Source organism: Erinaceus europaeus, chromosome X (genome assembly GCF_950295315.1).
Source record: "Erinaceus europaeus chromosome X, mEriEur2.1, whole genome shotgun sequence".
Classification (NCBI taxonomy): domain Eukaryota; kingdom Metazoa; phylum Chordata; class Mammalia; order Eulipotyphla; family Erinaceidae; genus Erinaceus; species Erinaceus europaeus.
The window spans coordinates 74002636-74022209 of record NC_080185.1 but is presented as its reverse complement, the minus strand read 5'-3'; the positions used below and the strand labels follow the sequence as shown (position 1 = coordinate 74022209).

Here is a 19574-nt window from a genome sequence, read left to right as displayed (position 1 = left end):
TTATTGCTGGGGCTCAGTGCCTGCACCACTAATCCACTGCTCCTGGAAGCTATTTTTTCCCTTTTACTGCCGTTGTTTTTTTTTTTTAATCATTGTGGTTATTATTATTGTTTTATTGATGTCATTGTTGTTGGATAGGACAGAGAGAAATGGAGAGAAGAGGGGAAGACAGAGAGGGGGAGAGAAAGATAGACACCTTCAGACCTGCTTCACCTTTTGTGAAGCGACTCCCCTGCAGGTGGGGAACCGGGGGCTTGAACCGGGATCCTTCTGCCAGTCCTTGCGCTTTGCGCCACATGCGCTTAACCCGCTGAGCTACCGCCTGACCCCCCAAAGGCATTTATTTTAAAGAAGAATCCATATTTATCTGTGGGAATTTTCAAGCTGGAGAACATTTTGCACCCTGGGGAAAACATTTGGCAGTGTCTAGGATCATTTTAGCCTTGTGTGTGTGTGTGTGTATGTGTGTGTGTGTGCACTTTTGAGCTCCCTACTGTAATTCATAAGTCAATGTGTTTATTCTTGTTCTGAATCTATACTTTCTTAGATTTTATCTCTAAGTAATACATCTTGATTAGTAGCAAGACAAGACCCCACATTTTACATTTCATTTCCAGGCATATCTTTACTATTCTTTGCCTTAGCATATCAACATTAGGCTCAGCATGTCTACTTCCCTGAAAACTCATTTCTGATAGCTATGGAATGTATTTTCATCGAATTTGGGATCAATTAGGAGAGAATTAACTCTTTTTATTATATCCAGCTTACTTACCACCAACATGGGGTATCTCTCCATGTAAGTGGGTCCCCATTAATGTGTTCAAATTTCAGTTTGGTATTTAGGTTTATCTTTGGTACACTCAGATCTTCTAAATCTTCCATTATATCTACTCCAAGATACTCTAGAATACTGTTGTTTTGTATTTGATATCTGTTTAAAATGGAAAGCTCTATTTGTACCTAATTTCCACACATCTTTTGCTATTTTAGGAAAGTGCATTAAACTTTTAATTATAGTATTGGGACCTTATGCATGCATTATGCCAGTGACCTCACCATTTTTTCATTCTTTATTCATTAGAGAGAAATACGGAGAGAGAAAGAGAGAGCAAGCACATATACCACAACTTCCCACTATCCATGGATAGTGGTGCCTGTGTAGTTTCAGTGCTCAAATCCAGGGTCTCAAACCCAGGGCCTTATGTATGGTAAGGTATGTGCTCTACTGAGTGAGTTACTTTTTTTTATTTTTGCTTCCAAAGTATACTACTTAAAATCAGTTGCTATTCTGAATTTTTTAGTAGCTTATAGTTTTCCGTAGGTATTCTGTAGTATTGTATGCATCTGTGAGTTATAGAAGTATAGTCATCAAATATAGTCTTCTTACTTTGCTGACTGGGAAATTTTCCCCAGGTTGAATACAGATGCCAAAATTGAGCATCTTTGTCATTTCTGATTTTTTTTTTTTTCTGCCACCAGGGTTATCACCAGAGTGCCTGCGAGGAACACATGATCCAAATGGCTATTTTCCCTCCTTTCTTTTTATTTGATAGGACAGAGAAATTGAGAGACTGATCAACCACATTACAATGTGTAAGGACCTAGGTTCAAACCCCTGGTCCCCACTTGCAGGAGGAAAGCTTCACAAGTGGGGAAGCATCTGGTTTCTTTATTTTTAATTTTTTTGTTGTTGTTTCCTCCAGGGTTATTGCTGGGCTCGGTGCCTGCACCATGAATCCACTGCTCCTGGAGGCCATTTTTCCCCCTTTTGTTCCTCCCTTGTTGTTGTAGCCTCGTTGTGGTTATTATTATTGCCATTGTTGATGTTGTTCGTTTTTGGATAGGACAGACAGAAATGGAGAGAGGAGGGGAAGACAGAGACTCCCCTGCAGGTGGGGAGCCGGGGGCTTGAACCGGGAGTCTTACGCTGGTCCTTGCGCAGGTCCTTGCGCTTTTGCACCACGTGTGCTTAACCCACTGCGCCACCGCCCAACCCCCAGCATCTGGTTTCTGTAGTGCAGTGATTATCACGTTCGCCCCACACTAGTGGTGAAGCAGCTCTGCAGGTGTCTCTCTCTCTCTGTCTCTCTCCCACTCTATCTCCCCTCTCAACTTCTCTCTGCCTCTATCCAATTATATATATATATATACACTAAAATTTAAAAAAGATAAAAGAAAAGTGGGAAGTAGCAGCAGATTCTCCACATACGGGCAAAGAACCCTAGTGATAAGCCTGCTGACAAAAAAAAAAAAATGTTTCCAACATTTCCATATTGAAATTGGTTTCCTGAATTTCACTGTTTCCATTTTTCTTTTTCTCTTTGGTTCTTTCTGCCTCTTCACATATCAAATTTAAGAACTTATATTTTTATTTTTCCCTCCAGGGTTATTGCTGGGGCTCGGTGCCTGCATTACGAATCCACTGCTTCTGGCGGCCATTTTTCCCCATTTTGTTGTTCTCGTTATTGTATTGTCGGAGAGAACCGAGAGAGAGGAAAACAGGGGGAAAGGAAGACAGACGCCTGCATACCTGCTTCACCACTTGTGAGGCGACCCCCCCCCCCCCGCAGGTGGGGAGCTGAGAGCTTGAACCAGGATCCTTGCGCAGGTAGTATGTGTGCTTAACCCAGAGCGCCACCACTCGACCCCAGAACCCTCTTTAAAAAAAAAAAATTATAAAATTGAAACACTGACAAAAACCATAGGATAAGAGGGGTACAATTACACACAATTCCTACCACCAGAACTCCGTATCCCACCCCTTCCCCTGATAGTTTTCCTATTCTTTAACCCTCTAGGAGTATGGACCCAGGGTCATTATGGGGTGCAGAAGGTGCAAGGTCTGGCTTCTGTAATTGCTTCCCCGCTGAACAAGGGCGTTGACAGGTCGATCCATACTCCAAGCCTGTCTCTCTTTTTCCCTACTGGGGCAGAGCTCTGGGGAAGTGGGGCTCCAGGACACACTGGTGAAATTGTCTGCCCAGGAAAATCCGGCAAAACCCTCTTTCTTTTGCCTCTGTAAAACCAACTGGTGCTCTATGCTTGTAAGGTTAATCCACCATTTTTGGCGGATATATATATATAATTTCTCAATTTCTCTATGTCATATGACAGAGAAATTGAGAGGGGGGATAGAAGAGAGAAAAAGAGAGACATCTGCAAACCTGCTTCATTGCTCCTGAATCTCCCCCTTTCTGCAGGTGGGAATAAGGGCTTGAATCTGGGTTCATGCTCATGCTAGTATACACGACCACCTGACCATGAATGATCTCTTACTTAAAATCCTATCATCTTATGAGGGGGGAATAGGAGATAGAGAAAGAGACAGAGAGAGACTTGCAGCCCTGTTTTACCACCTGTGAGGCTTTCCCCCCTGCAGGTAGGGACCAGGGGCTTGAACCTGGGTATTTATGCATTGTAATGTGTGCACTTAATCTGGTGCGCCACTGCCTGGAAACCCTCATCATTTCATTTTTTTGTTTGTTTCAGTTTTATTTCTGCGTGTACATGTCATACCTGTTTCAGACTGTGAGTGAATGAGAATGCAAAGAATGAATGATCTTCTATATAACCACCAGACAATTATCACATTGAAGAAATTTATAAAATGATACTGTACTATTGCATAGTTCATGTGCTTTCTGCATTCAGATTTTCCCCGGTTGTTCCAATAATACATTTCTGAGTTTTTAAAAAATAAACATTTAATCACATCTGTGGTTCCAAACAGGTCCTCACCTTGAATTTTCGAGGAAAATATTTTTCTTTCTCTTTTTTATTTTTATATATTGCTACTATATTGTTATTATTATTATTATTATTATTATTATTATTATTATTATTATTATTATGTTGCCTCCAGGGTTGCCGCTGGGGCTCGGTGCCTGCACTAGGAATCCACTGCTCCTGGAGGCTATTTTTTCCCTTTTGTTGCCCTTGTTGTTTATCGTTATTGTTGTTATTATTATTGTTGTTGTTGCTGTCGTTGGATAAGACAGAGAGAAATCAAAAGAGGAGGGGAAGACAGAGAGGAGAGAGAAAGATAGACACCTGTATACCTGCTTCACCGCCTGTGAAGTGACCCCCCTGCAGGTGGGGAGCCGGGGTGCTCGAACCCAGATCCTTACACAGTCCTTGTGCAGGAAAATATTTTTTCAAGAGGTTGGATCTGTTTAATTGCAACATGTCTCACAATGTAGACTTGACAGATGAATGCACCTCTTGTTTGGATTTATTCTTTTTTAAAAAATATTTATTTATTTATTCCCTTTTGTTGCCCTTGTTGTTTTATTGTTGTAGTTATTATTGTTGTTGTTGCTGCTGGATAGGACGGAGAGAAATGGAGAGAGGAGGGGAAGACAGAGAGGGGGAGAGAAAGAGAGAGACACCTGCAGACCTGCTTCACTGCCTGTGAAGTGAGTCCCCTGCAGGTGAGGAGCCGGGGACTCGAACCGAGATCTTTAGGCCAGTCCTTGCACTTTGAGCCACCTGCGCTTAACCCGCTGCACTACCGCCCGACTCCCCGTTTGGATTTATTCTTAATAATTTTGCCAAGAATATTAAATACATGATGAAGAGTTCACATTACATCTGGCAGCTCACAAGATTAATTTATCAGGCAGTTAGTATGGCTATTGGCCTTATTAATTTTGGTGACTAATTTAAGGTGTTCTGGATAGATTATTCCTTTGTAAAGGCACTTTTGTTCCTCTCTGATTAACAAGCAGTTTATGGCATGGTGTTTTTTCTGTAATGTAGGTATTCTCATTTTCAGTATAATTTCATCTCTTGGCCTGAGTCTTCACTCAGGGTTCTTATATGATATGGTAACTATGAAAAATTGTGTTTTTCCCCTATTTTTTCCATTTCTACTTTCATTGGAAGACATTTCTCTGTAAAGAAACACCTTTTATCCTTCTATCCCCTACCCTCACTACCTGTTTTGTGGTTGTTACTGTGGTTGTGGTTTTGTAGCAGCAATAGAGAGAAAAAAGGTGGTTATTTGTGTTCTCAAAAATTTATAAAGGGAGGGCTGGGGAGAATGCATGCTAAACTGGTTATGTAAAAAGACTTTATGCCTGGGGCACTAAAGGCTCCAGATTCAACCCAGCAGCAGCATAAGCCATAACTGAGAAGTGATCTTGGAGGGGATATATATATATATGAGAGAAGGACAGCATTAACAGAAATGCAAGGAGTTTGATAAGAATTTCCTCTAAGTATGTATCGACCAGTCAATGCCCATGTTCAGCGAGGAAGTAATTACTGAAGCCAGACCTTCCACCTTCTGCACCCCATAGTGACCCTGGGTCCATACTCCCAGAGGGATAAAGAATAGAAAAGCTATCATGGGAAGGGATGGGATACGGAGTTCTGGTGGTAGGAATTGTGTGGAATTGTACCCCTCTTATCCTATGGTTTTTGTCAGTGTTTCCTTTTTATAAATAAAAATTGTGAAAAAAGTTTCCTCTAATAGATCAATGTAATGCCAAAATCTGGTCCTGCAACTATAACTAATTGTTCAAAAACAACAACAAAAATAGCCACTTGTCAATAAGTATTAATAGGGGGTCCATGCTCCCAGAGGGATAACGAATAAGAAAGTTTCCAATAGAGGGGATGGGATGCGGAACTCGTGGTGGGAATTGTATGGAATTTTACCGCTTTTGTCCTACAATCTTGCTGATCATTATCAAATAAATAATAATAATAATAATAAAGAAAAGAAAATAATTACTAATAGGAGTAGAAGTTATAATTTTTTCCAGATATATAATGATTTGGATGTTACACACACACACAAACACACACACACTCATGAACATACATTCACAAACATTTTAAGTTGGAGACATGTTAAAATATTGTTATTTCAACTACAGAACATGTTAATAAATCATAATACCATATGTAATACTTAAAAAAAAGTAGATGCCCAAGTAAGTCCATATAACACAGGCCCTTACCAAAAATATGACAAACTATTTGATACAAAATGTGAAAAACACTTCAACTACCTTATTTTTACTATTACATATGCCATTAGACATGAGATCCAGACCAATTTATATCTTAGGTTCACTTTGCCTCTAAGAACTTTCAAATTTGCAAAGACAATTTGTAGCCTAAAAAGCTTAACTTGTAGTAAAAATATTGTAGAACCATTTCAATTGTTTAGAAAATAATTCTAGCTAACCAAGAACAAATTTTTATTTTATGCTTTTGTTGGTGATTTGATAATGGCTTATAAGATTATAAAATTACAGGGGCACCCACCACATGGCACCCACCACCAAATTTCTGTGCCTCCAACTTCCTAAAGATAACCATTATAGTTCTCATAAAGTCTTAGAGTTAATTTATCTCTTCCTCCTCTTCCTCTTCCTCCTTTTAAAATTGTAAGTTCATGTGTTTCAGTTCTCTATATCTTACATATGAAGGAGTCATCCAGTAGTTAGTTGTCTTTCACCTCTTTATTTACTTCTCTAAGCATAATTACTTCAAAATGTAACTACCTGGATATTAGATGTGACACTATAAAATGTGTGAAAGAAAACATTGGTGAAATATTTCAGCAGCATGCCATTCAGCATCATGGGCAAATGAAACTAAAACAAGATTAAGTAACTATGAAGAATCTTAAAATATAAGGGGCTGAGCAATGGTGCTCCCAATTAAGTGCACATAGGACCCGGGTTCGGGCCCCTGGTTCTCCACCTGCTGGAGGGACACCTTTCACTAGGGGTGAAGCAGGTCTGCAGGTGTCTACCTTTCTCTTTCCCTCTCCACCTCCCACTCCCCTCTCAAGTTCTCTGTCTTATCAAGCAAAATGGGGGTGGGGGAGAAAAAATGGCTGCTATGATTCATAGTGCTGGCACTGAGCCCCAGTAATAACTCTGGCGAGAGTAAAAATATGTTAACATATATAGTTTCTGTCTAGACGAACAGAAGCCTAGCTGTTAGATCTGAAGCAAATGTTATTGTTATTACACATTTTTACATAACTTAAGAATTATCTATATTACAAGATTTTTAGAAGTATAGTTCTATACACAGACACACAGGTATGTGTGTGTGTTAATTTGTACACAACTCACCACACCCACTACCAAAACTCAAGTGTTTCTATTTATTCCATTCATTACCCTCCCATAACTACCACAGTTTCCATATGGTCTAATAATCTATTTTGTTATTATATTTTTCACTCGCTTGTTTTAGTTATTTTGTTGAGTAATTTCCTTTCAGTTCTTTGCTAATTTCACTGAGCGTAATCACATCCAGCCTAATCCATTTTGTCCCAAAAATCACCTGTGGAACTTCTTTGATTTTTTTTTTTTTTGCCTCTAAGGTTTTCACTGGGGTTCAGTGGCAGCACTGCAAATGCACTACTCCTGGAGGCCATTTTCTTCTATTTTATTGGATAGGACACAGAGAAACTGAGAGAGGATGGGGAAATAGACACCTGCAGACCTGCTTTGTCTTGTGAAGTGTCGCCCTTGCAAGTGGGAAACTGGGGGCTTGTACCTGGATCCTTGTACAGGGTCATTTTGCTTAGTACTATATGTGCATAAGTGGGTGAGTAACCGCCAGGCCCCCAAACTTTTTCTATCTTTCATATCAAAGGTGTGTTCAGAGATCTATCCAATTGGTAAGTGAAAGTAAACCAAGATTAAATAAATAGGACTACACCAAACTAAAATGTTTCTGTACATTAAAAGAAAACTCCACAATGATAAACAGGCAACCTAGCAACAGAGAAAAGATATTTGCAAATCATCTGACAAGTGGTTGATATCAAACATCTGTAAAGAACTCAAAACAGCTCAAGAATAACAAGACAATATGAATAATGTAATACAAAAAAGTGGGGGAATTATCTGTATAGATTGTTTTCTAGAGAAGAGATACATATGCCCCACAGACACATGAAGAAATACTCCATTTGTGATTAGAGAAATGTAAATTAAAATCATAAGACTATATCACCTCATATCTGTCAGAATGGCTAGTGTCAACAAATCAAGAGAAGACAAGTGTTGGGAAGGATGTGAAGGGAAAGTAGCTCTGGTATACTGATAGTGGGACTGTGAACTGATTTTCCTATGGAAAATAGCATGAGGAGTACTTAAATAAAAATGGAAGGAAATGCCTTATGATCTAGCAATGCCACTCCTAGACATATATCTAGAGGATATGAAAATACTAATTTTTTTTTGCCCCCAGAGTTATTGCTGGGGCTTGGTGCCTGCGCTGGGGCTTGGTGCTTACTGCCCCTGTGGTCGGTCATATTTTCGAGTTTTTTTTTTATAGGGCAGAGAGAAATAGAGAAAGAAGGGGAAAGAGAGAGAGAGGGAAAGAGACTTACAGACCTGATTCGCCGCTTGTGAAGAGACCCACCTCCTTCAGGTGGGGAGCCACGGCTTCAAACTGGGATCCTTGCACAGGTCCTTGAGCTTTGTACTATGTGTGCTTAACCCGGTGCACCACCGCCAGGTCCCCGAAAATAATAATTTGAAGGGACATATATACCCTTATGTTCATAGCACCATTATTTACAATAGTCAAAATATTGAAGCAACCAAAATGCCTATGGGCAGATGACTGGATAAAAAATATAGAGCATAGGGAGCCGGGCGGTGGCATACCCAGATAAGCACACATAGTACTAAGTACAAAGACCGGCGCAAGGAACCATGTTTGAGTCCCTAGCTCCTCACCAGCAGCAGGGACACTTCACGAGTGGCCAAGTAGGTTTGCAGGTGTCTTTCTCCCATTCTATCTTCCATCCCTTCCAATTTCTCCCAATTTCAATACAATAGGGGGAAAAGAGGTTGGGAATAAAGAGCTTCGAAAAGCAGTGGACTCATAGTGCTGGCACTGAACTCCAGCGACTGAAGGAAAAAAAAAGAACAAGAAGAGGGAGAGGGAGAGGGAGAGGAAGAAGAAGAAAATAAAGTAAAAGAAGAAGAAGAAAAAAAGAAAAAGAATACTGGGTATATACTGAACGGACTACTATGATGCAATTAAAAGGCTGAACGTGTCCTTTGCGACAAAATGGGTGAAACTTGATTATTCTTAGCTAAGTAAGGAGGTAAAAGACAACTGTAGGATGGCTTCACTCATATATGTAATATAGTAACACAAGAACTTTCTGAAAAGCAAAGACAGCCACACTGTGAGACTCTGTGAGATATTACAGCGATTGTTGGGCTGGGGGCGGGGAGGGGCAACTTAGAACTTTGGTGGTGGGTGTGGTGTAGAAATAGTCTTCTGTGATTTGATAATCCTGTAAACCATTATTAAATCACTAATAAATACTGTTAAAATAAATAAAATAAGTATTGCAAAAAATAATTGTTTTATTTTAAGATCTCAGAACAAACACTGAAAAATCAAAGAAAAATATTGTAAAGGAACAGTAAGGAAATGAAAACTGTATGTGATAATATATTCATAACAACACTGCAATGTTAAGAGAGAAACATGAGAAGAATACAAAAATGGTAGACATAAATTCTACCAGTTGTTTTCAATGTGAATAGGATGAAACTAAAAGATAAGGTATGCTTTGACAAAAGACTACACAAATAGCAAGCATAACGAGAGTTACCAGGGTATTTGGGTGAGAGGAAGACTGGAGAGTTAGTATCTAATTCATACAGGTTTCACTTGGGGAAGACATGAAAGGTCCAGAAATGAACACTGTGACTTTTACACAAAGGTAAAAATGTACATAATGACTGAAATATATGCCTAATATGATTAAATTTTGTGTAACAAGCATTTTACTAGTTCTTAAAAGGGAAAAATGCAAAGACATCCTCTGCTCCTTAATTGAGATAGTTATTTTTTTAATATGACAATACAACACAAACTGCTTTACAGATTCAATGCAATCACCATCAAGGTACCACATAATATCTTTTTAAATGTTTTGAGAGGTTAATGGTTTACAGTATAGTTCTTGTCACATAGGAACAACTTCTCATCTCCCCAGGATATTTGTCTGCAAGACACTCCCTCCCCCAACTTACATCCTCTTCTATCATCATGTTCCAGGGCCTCAGTGCCCCTCTACCCTAACCCTTTATCTCAGTACCATAATGAGATATTACTTCAAACGTATCAGAATAGCTAAAGCTAAAGAAGACAAAAGTTGATAAGTGCTGATGAGAATGTAGAGAAATTCAAACCTCCATATATTGCTTGCGGGTTACAGAAGGGTGCAGACAATTTGGAAAAACAGTCTGCCATTTCCTGAAATAGTAAACTCAAGAGATACTGCATAGGCAGTTTTACTCAGGATAAGTGAAAATATATGCCTGCCTCCCCCCACAAATATATAGTAAATTCTCATCACATTATTATTTATTTCCTTCAAAATCAAAGCAATACAAATATCCATTAACTGATGATTGAACAAATAAAATATAATATACCTGCAAATAGAATGTTATTTAGCTATGAAAAGGAATGCAGAGCTAATACATAATACAATATGAATGAACCTTGAAAACAATACTCTAAATAAAAGAAGCTAATCACAAAATACAACTTAAAGTGGTACTCCACTTACATTAAACATCCAGAAGAGGAAATCCATAGATTCAGAAAGCAGATTAATAGTAGCTGGAGGCTACTAAATATTAAAATATTAAATAGGTGGTTGTAGAGAAATAGAAAGTTTCAAGAAACTGACACAGACTAATAAGAACATAAAAATACTGTGAAGTTTATTGTAATTACAGTGTCACAACTCTTTGAATATGGCATAATAAAATTTAACTGAATTAACTATATGATAATTTAATTATGTATTGATAAACTGGCAAAGAGGTTATTTTAGACCAATGAGTATTCAACGAATCTTTTTAAAAATATTTATTTATTCCTTTTTGTTGCCCTTGTTGTTTTATTGTTGTAGCTATTATTATTATTATTGTTGTTATTGTTGGACAGGACAGAGAGAAATGGAGAGAGGAGGGGAAGACAGAGAGGGGGAGAGAAAGATAAGACACCTGCAGACCTGCTTCACTACCTTTGAAGCGACTCCCCTGCAGGTGGGGAGCCAGGGGCTCGAACCGGGGTCTTTACGCCTGTCCTTGGGCTTTGCACCATGTGTGCTTAACCCGCTGCATTACCGCCTGACTCCCTCAATGAATCCTTACCTGAAAATCTTTATAAAATGAAAGGTTAACTGACCAATAAAAATGAATGGATATTGAGGTTGGGGTAGAGTGTTTTGCAGACACCTATCACAAAGAGATGAAAAATTGTACCCATGTGTCAGTAACTGTACCGTAAACCATTAGACCCTCAATAAAATGATTTTGGTGAAAGAAAGAAAGAGAGAGAGAAAGAGATGAAACAAGTGCATATATTTTACTTACACACACACACACACACACACACACACACACACACACACACACACACACACACACACACTTGCATACATTTTCCTCATTTAAAGTTGAAAAAAAGGAGGAGTGACCATGATGCAACAGCATGCAGCCAATACATTAGAAAAGGAGAGAAAGAGAATAACTTAGGGTCAAAAACATGATGTTCATCAGTGGCCAAAACTTTTTTTTTGGCTGCTACATGATCAGATACATTGCTAGGGAATGGAAAAGTAGACAGATGCTGGACTCATAATCCCTCCCCACTGGGAATATGTCAAGGAAATCAGGAAACTAAACTGTATATATGGATGCATCTGTGTGGCAGAGAAGTAACCAGTATGATGACTGAAAGCTGAATTATACATAGATGGTGTACTGGGTCTCCCTTCCCCAATAAAGAAGCACAGGTATTGGTGAAGATTCAGGCATACATGCTACGGAAGGGTGCCTCAATCCTTGGAACAAATAGAGGAAATAGGCTCTTGCATTGCTTATTCTTAGAGGTCGGTGTGCAGACCAAATCACTCCTTCTAGAACCTATACCTCCCAGATATTAATGCAGTATCACCGGATCCCCTTCTTTAACATATAAAAAAGGAGATGTATACCATTATTGCTACAGCGCCACATCCTGGCTCAACAACAGAATTTAATCTAAATGCAAAAACCTGTAATCCTACCAAGTCCATTTAAAATCATGGCAGAGCTGGATCAGGGAAGAGAGTTTCTCCCAAATGTGGGGAAATTATATAAATATTGTTAACTGTAAACCCCATCTATTTTATCTGGGGCCCATATTCAGCATAGGAGCCTATGTAACCTCTGCATCCCTGTATATCTGAGATCACATTCTGTGGTCATGGCTAGGAACATTCCAGGCTGCATTAATTTCAAGACCCATCTTCCTCGGGTGGAAGGTAGAGTATGTTGCTCAACCTCCTTTTGGAGAATGGAACAGTCCCTACCATTGTTGATCCACATTGAGGACAAGGTCCTATAGGGGTCCACAAAGGGGTTCATTATGTTGTTCCTGATGGAGATGATCAGTGACAGTGGCAAGAGGGATCTGTTAGAGGTCTAGGCCCATCATGTCTGTGTGGAAATCCTAAGACTCCCTGAATAGGCCCCCAGGTGATGGGTGGCCTGGTAGTGACTAAAGAGTCATCATTAAAGTATGCTAGTCTCTTGCCCTTATTCAGCTTCTCCTCTGATCCAGCTTTCTAGTCCTTTTTCCAACTATGACACCATCTCTGCACACAATAACCTGGGTCCACCTGCATATTGGATTTCAGGCTCAGGCAAAAACTGACAAAGTCATGGGCGTCTTGGAATATACCTAAAGTAGACCTACTAGCTTTTTCCAAAACAGAGACCACAAATCTTCATCCCCAGTATTCCAGCCTTTAGGTACATAATCAGTCAACAATTTGTATGGCTTTATATGTTAACACTTTTTCAGCCACCAGGTTCCAGATGCTACCATGATGCCAACCTAATTTCTCTGGGGAGACGACCCCATCATGTATCTTGGAGCCCCACCTCCCCAGATCCCTGCCCCACTAGGGAAAGAGAGAGACAGGCTGGGAGTATGGATTGACCTGTCAATGCCCCTGTTCAACAGAGAAGCAATTACAGAAGCCAGACCTTCCACCTTCTGCACCCTATAATGACCGTGGGTCCATACTCCTAGAGGGAGTAAAGAATGGGAAAGCTATCAGGGGAGGGGATTGGATACAAAGTTCTGGTGGTGAGAATTCTGTGGAAATGTACCCCTCTTATCTTATAGTCTTGCTAATATTTCCATTTTATAAATAAAAATTTAAAAAATTATGGCAGAGCCTACAGGGGAAAGCCAACAAAAGAGCTCCAGGAATATAAAGAACTGGAGGATTTATCAGAGAATAAGTTTAGAAAAAATATTGTAATGGAATTTCAAGAAACTAAAAACTCTGATATATTGCTAGCAGTATACTTGATCATCAAAGATGGGATGATCCTCCCATAAGATTACAAATAAGGGCAGAATATACACCCTACTATGTCTATTGAACATTATATTTAGGTTCAGTTGCTGAGATAAGGTAAATAAAGTAGAAAAGGTATAGTTTCTGGGAAAGGAAGAAGTCTTGTAGGTGGAGTATTAAAAAGGTAGTCTTGAGGCAGGTCACAAAAAGAAAAATTTGAGCATCTCATAGTGGTAATTACTGCAGCACTAGAGATGCCTGGGACCCTGACCCTGGGACCCATTCAGTATTGAGCATCCCAATTTCTGAAGCTATAGAAATTTGCACTGAGATCAGTCTCAAAATATGAACTGCCATTAAAGAGAATCTGTGAGAATTTGAAACTTAACCTCATAATGTGTTTCACTCTATTACACTCTATTCATTAATTCTAATGAAATGAATTTCACTTTATTACAACTAACCTATCTATTCCAAAGCCTTCTGATACCACTGTCTTTGTCTTTGGTAGGAGCATGCCTTCAGTCAGGGAGATGAAAGAAGACACCAATTTTCAGTGTCAGCCCTTGTTGAGTCTAAAATCAGACCTGATAAATGAAAATCCAAAATTTGTACAAGTATACAGGAGCAGGAAGCCACTACTGTCACATGAGTTATGATGGTGGAGCTTCAACCCGATTAATATTAACAGAGAAAAATCTGAGGAATCTAGCACTCTTTGAAATGGCTGGTATTAAGCTGAAATGAGATGATCTCATGGATAAAAATACCAATTTTGTGTGCAAGGCAATCATTTAACTCAGAAAAAAACTACTGTGACATTTACATATTGTCCTTCTTGGCTCCCCTGTTGAAATATGTTAATCATTACAAGTCAAACTGCAGATAGTAGTATTCATTCAAACAGGTTGAAATGTCAAGAGTAGTAAAATAGTATTCATTGTTTGCACTGCAAGCAACTTGATGCACAGAACAACTAGGTATACATAACAGGATGTTTGTGCTAGCCAAAAGTGCTTAAGAGTTTTGAAGAGATTTTAGAGTCCTGTCTTCAGAAATAACTCAGAAAAAAAATGGGTACTGGAGAAGAAGTGTCTCAGAAGAGAAAGTAGCTTATGGTTATTTCAGGTGTTAAAGTGAACAGTTCAGGGTCAGAGAGATAGCTCACTCATAGGGTACTTGCACTGCCATGTGGTAACGTAGGTTGAAGCCCCAGAATCAAATGAGAGGTGCTGTGACAATAGAGGGAGCTCTAGTGTGTGGTGGTGTTTCTCCCTGTGTCCAGTCTCTTCTCTCTCTTTATCTCCTTTTCTCTGAAAAAGTGGCTGACAGCTATGAGATTATGCATGTGACAGGTGTTACCACACTAATGCTTCAGAAAGTTAAATGTTTACTCATGGTGAAGAGGAAAAGGAAGACCACAATGGGAAGCATCTCTAACAGTGTGGGTGAAAAACATGAAAGAAGAGCTTGGCTTTATTTTTTAAATGATATCTTATTTATTTATTTATTTATTTATTTATTTATTTATTTATTTATGAGAGGGATAGGAGGAGAGGGAACATCACTCTGGTACATGTGCTGTCAGGGATTGAACTCGGGACCTCATGCTTGAAAGTCCAACCCTTTATCCACTGTGCCACCTCCCAGAACACTAAAAAAATTGAAAGACCATTCTTTCCATTTTTTAACCAAGATAACAAGAATCTAATTTTGAGGGCTGTGTCTAAAGTTCAAGAATCTATAATAAAACAGCTAACTATTCCATACAATTTTATAGAAACAAATTATTTGAGTTGCTTCCAAAACTTGAATTTCTTAAGAATTGTTAGAAATGATCTAGTGGCAAAGCAAGACCCCCAGAATAAGTCCTTCCATTAAAGAAGAGGAGATGAAAGGAGATAATACACACACAAAATTCAAAAACCTCAGTACAAGGCAGTTGTTATCCCGGCCACAAATTGACTCAGCAGAGTCAAAATCTCTGCAGTCAAGATTTCTATGAATGCCATAACCCATGCAGGCACAAAACCATGTATTCTGAAGAAGACAAAACTGTCTGAGGAAATAGTGGCACTAAATCAAGAGTCAAGGAAGAAGATTGCAGATTCCCTTCCGATATTATTAGGACCCCTTATGCAGACAATAGATCTTGAAAACCCCAGTTTAAAATTATGGTGAATCTTGTCCTAACTATCTCCTTCCCCATCCCACCCCGTCCCTGTTACATATGGGAACTAAAGGAGTACATGTGTTCTAAAGGAGTGAAGCATATAGACAACACTGTCCACAAACAAGGAACTCAAAGAACTTTTCACCCACAACAGCTGAAATTGATGAGTAGGCAGCTTTATGATCCAAATGGTAACATTCTAAACACTGAGGTGAGTGAACTGAGTGTGACATAGAAACCTGAACATTTTTTTAAATTTTATTTTTATTATCTTTATTTATTGAATAGAGACAGTCATAAGTTGAGAGGCAGGGGGAGATAAAGAGTGAAAAAGACAGAGAGACACCCACAGACCTGCTTCAGCACTTGTGAAGCCTTCCCCCTGCAAGTGGGGACAAGAGGCTTGAACCTAGGTCCTTGTGCATTGTAACATGTGCACTCAACCAGGTTTGCCACCAGCTGGACCCCATGAATATCTTTTAAAGTGCTGTGAGCATGAAGCTGCCTCTAAAAATGAGGCTGTGTTTTACTTTGCCGAGCCTCTCCCAGCTGTAAATTTGCAAAAGAATGTTTGTACATTCAAACTGTAAATATAAAATGGAAACACTGACAAGACCATAGGATAAGAGGGGTACAACTCCACACAGTTCCCACCACCAGAACTCCGTATCCCATCCCCTCCCTGATAGCTTTCCTATTCTTTAACCCTCTGGGAGTATGGACCCAGAGTCATTGTGGGATGCAGAAGGTGGAAGGTCTGGCTTCTGTAATTGCTTCCCCGCTGAACTTGGGTGTTGACAGGTGGATCCATACTCCCAGCCTGCCTCTCTTTCCCTAGTGTGTCCAGAAGTATACTAGAGTTTGCAGTGAGTACCTCCCTAATACTTCCTCTCCACTTTTCCAAGCTTTGGGTCCATGATTGCTCAACAATTTGTTTGGCTTTGTATGTTAACTCTCTTTTCAGTCACCAGGTTCCAGGTGTCATCAGGATGCCGGCCAGACTTCCCTGGATTGAAGACACCACCAATGTGTCCTGGAGCTCAGCTTCCCCAGAGACCCATCCTACTAGGGAAAGAGAGAGGCAGACTGGGAGTATGGACCGACCAGTTCATGCCCATGTTCAGCGAGGAAGCAATTACAGAAGCCAGACCTTCTACCTTCTGCAACCCTCAATGACCCTGGGTCCATGCTCCCAGAGGGATAGAGAATGGGAAAGCTATCGGGGGAGGGGGTGGGATATGGAGATTGGGCGGTGGGAATTGTGTGGAGTTGTACCCCTCCTACCCTATGGTTTTGTTAATTAATCCTTTCTTAAATAAAAAAAAAGGAAAAAAAAACAAACTGTAAATATAATGCAACGTATACAGAACCAGATTGTCAGTTTACTCATATGAAGTAGAATTATCACACTGTTTCGGTAAGCAGCAGTTGTAACAGACAGCAGCTCCACATTCTAGTAATCAGCTTTGCAATTATTTCCCTGGCTATAAGAAAATGCAGTGTCCTCTCTTGTCATGCAAAATGTTGTAAACTTAATACTCAGTGTACCAGACCAGAGTCCTTGTTCTATCTTCTCACTATTTCTGTTCTGCTACAAAGTGTCTTGAGATGCATTCGACCTCAAACTATTATATGACAAGCAATTCTACCTCGCATAACATCCCAGGCTTGAAAATTTCCATCTATTAATGAAAGTATTTCTACAGACCTTGTCAAATCTTTAAAATCTGAAATATATTGCTTTTTATAATATGAATTTATGCTTTATCTGAAGTGTCTAATTTTTAATTTGAAAGCTTAGTCAACACTGATTTTTTGTTGCTATTTAATTTGTATTTTTTAAAGGATAGCTACAGATAAAGCAATACCCTATTAGAACAACTGAAGTACATTCTTTGTAAAACAAATAAAAAGAAGCAAAAATTATATTTATTTTCAAAGACATGACTTTCTACATACAAATACTTAGTAATATAGAAACAATAAACAACAATAATTTCCCAGTTCTAATAAGCTATTTAAGAGGCCACAAGACAGAAAATCAACATAGAAAAGTCTTTTATTTCAGTGTATTAATCACATATAGCTTATGCCATTTCAGGCATGGCTCCTCTGGGAAATCTCCGATACTCTATTTTAAATCCAAGGTGGGGCATGTTTCCCTATATTATAATATAATAATCACATGAGTTTTCTTCCATCTATTTCTGTTGTGGTAATTCTTTTCTTGGGTTCTTTGCCAGAGAGAGTCTTGAAGAAACAATTAAGTCCTCCTCACTTCTTAACATGATCATGGCCCAGGTTAGGATTACAAAGAAAATCAGCACTGTACCATCACAGTTTTGTAAGAGATGTTTTCTTGGTCTTTCAGAAACCATATAAAACACTCTGAGATCACCCACTTTCTCTTTTCCTCCCAGGTATTGTCTGCAGAGAGCTCCCTTGAAGTCAGTGACAAAGACTCTCGGAGATCTGGGTTAGAAACAAAGGGGCTTAACTAGGAAATTTCACTTGAAACCCATGTGTCAATAATGGGACATTATATAGCAGGACAAGTCAACAAGGAACTCACAACTCCACTGTTCTGCTATCAACTTAGCCCAGATCCAGTCCTTCATCTCAGTCCCTTGCATTTCCCAAGTCTTCCAACCCAACACCCACCAGATGCTGACCAGCTCACAGATAGTGTATTTGACATACCTCTCTGAAAGGATAACGTCTACTGTTGATTTAGATGGCTGGTGCTATCAAAGAGTTCCCCCTCCTGCACTGGAAATCCATTTGCACACATACACCTCCCTGGGGCTTTGATATGCATAAACCTGTGACTCTAAATGAGAAGTAAGCCCACATGAACAGTCCAATCTATAGCATCCCCACCAAATTACAACTCACCATCTGCTTGTTTTGTTCAGCTAGCAGAAACCTGGCTTGAACCTGCTGGGAAGATCAGAAGAAAGATGAATAAGAAAGAAAATAAGGCAAGAAAAGTAGGCTGGAGGGGTGGGAGTATAAGACAAAGGAACGGAGGAAATATCGCATATCACAAATGTATCCACTCCTTTGAGCACTGTGTACTGGGTTGTAGGAGGGAAGAAAGACAAGGCAGGGTCAGAGGGGATGGAGGGGCCATCCCCTTGGCCCCCTTACACCTATCAAAGTGGTAAGCTTAGCTGGTCTCTTCAAAGAATTCCTTTGGTCACTCACTACCACAATCACCTGGAAGCATGATTCTCCCACCTTTTTTTTACATCTCCTAATCTGGAAAGTCTGATGTCCCTCCACTATCCTAGGGCACTATCCCCAGGGGGCTGAGGTAGGTCTGTGAAAATCACTGCTATGTCCCCCTGGGACACAGTAATTGTTGAATCAGGCAAGGAATGGCAGTGGCAGAAGGGATGGACCATTAGGATGAGGCTAAGTATTCTTTTATACTTAGCAGAACATGTGAAAAGTTCACTGAAAGACACTGAGGAAATTGTCAGACATTGAGGAGGATCCATCCACTGGAACAGCTCACCTGAAGAATGAGGAGGATGTTCTTGGAGGAGCATGTTCCAGAGAGCCCTATTAAGTTTCACCAAGTCCTTCTGATGAGACATCAGAGCTATCCTCTTCCTCTCCCTGTTCATAGCCAAGCCAGCAGGCTGTGCTTTGGCTTCAACTTTACAACATGTAATTTTCGGCACTGATACTAACCTCAAATTAATTGGAGTATGTGAGCTGCACTGAGGAGAGGGAGGAAACCTGTCTTATCAGGGCCTATAACCTTCTTTCTGGGCCAGTGCCTCTGCTTCCACAATCAGTGTTGTGATAGACTTCAGAGCACAGTGAATTTTCCACAGCTGACAACTGTGAACCTGATGGAGCGTGGAATCTAGAATCAGAAAGGAATAACATGTCTTGTCTTTCAACAATAAGCACAATCTTCACATCTTACAACAATTGGGCAGTGTTTATGGGGACAGTGGATAGGAGCAATATGTGAACCCTAAGAAAAACTTGTAGACTTAAATCCAAAAACCT

At 39.7% G+C, this 19574-nt stretch overlaps 1 protein-coding gene across 1 annotated transcript in view; it reads right to left on the bottom strand.

Moving 5' to 3' along the window:
* The window catches only part of LOC132535776 (doublesex- and mab-3-related transcription factor C2-like), a 30152-nt gene extending 11636 nt beyond the window's left edge, over positions 1–18516 (bottom strand). The window contains exon 1 of the mRNA XM_060182784.1: positions 18444–18516. The gene's annotated coding sequence lies outside the window, so the exon portion shown is untranslated. The remainder of the gene's footprint in view (positions 1–18443) is intronic.
* Between the last annotated feature and the right edge of the window lie 1058 nt (positions 18517–19574).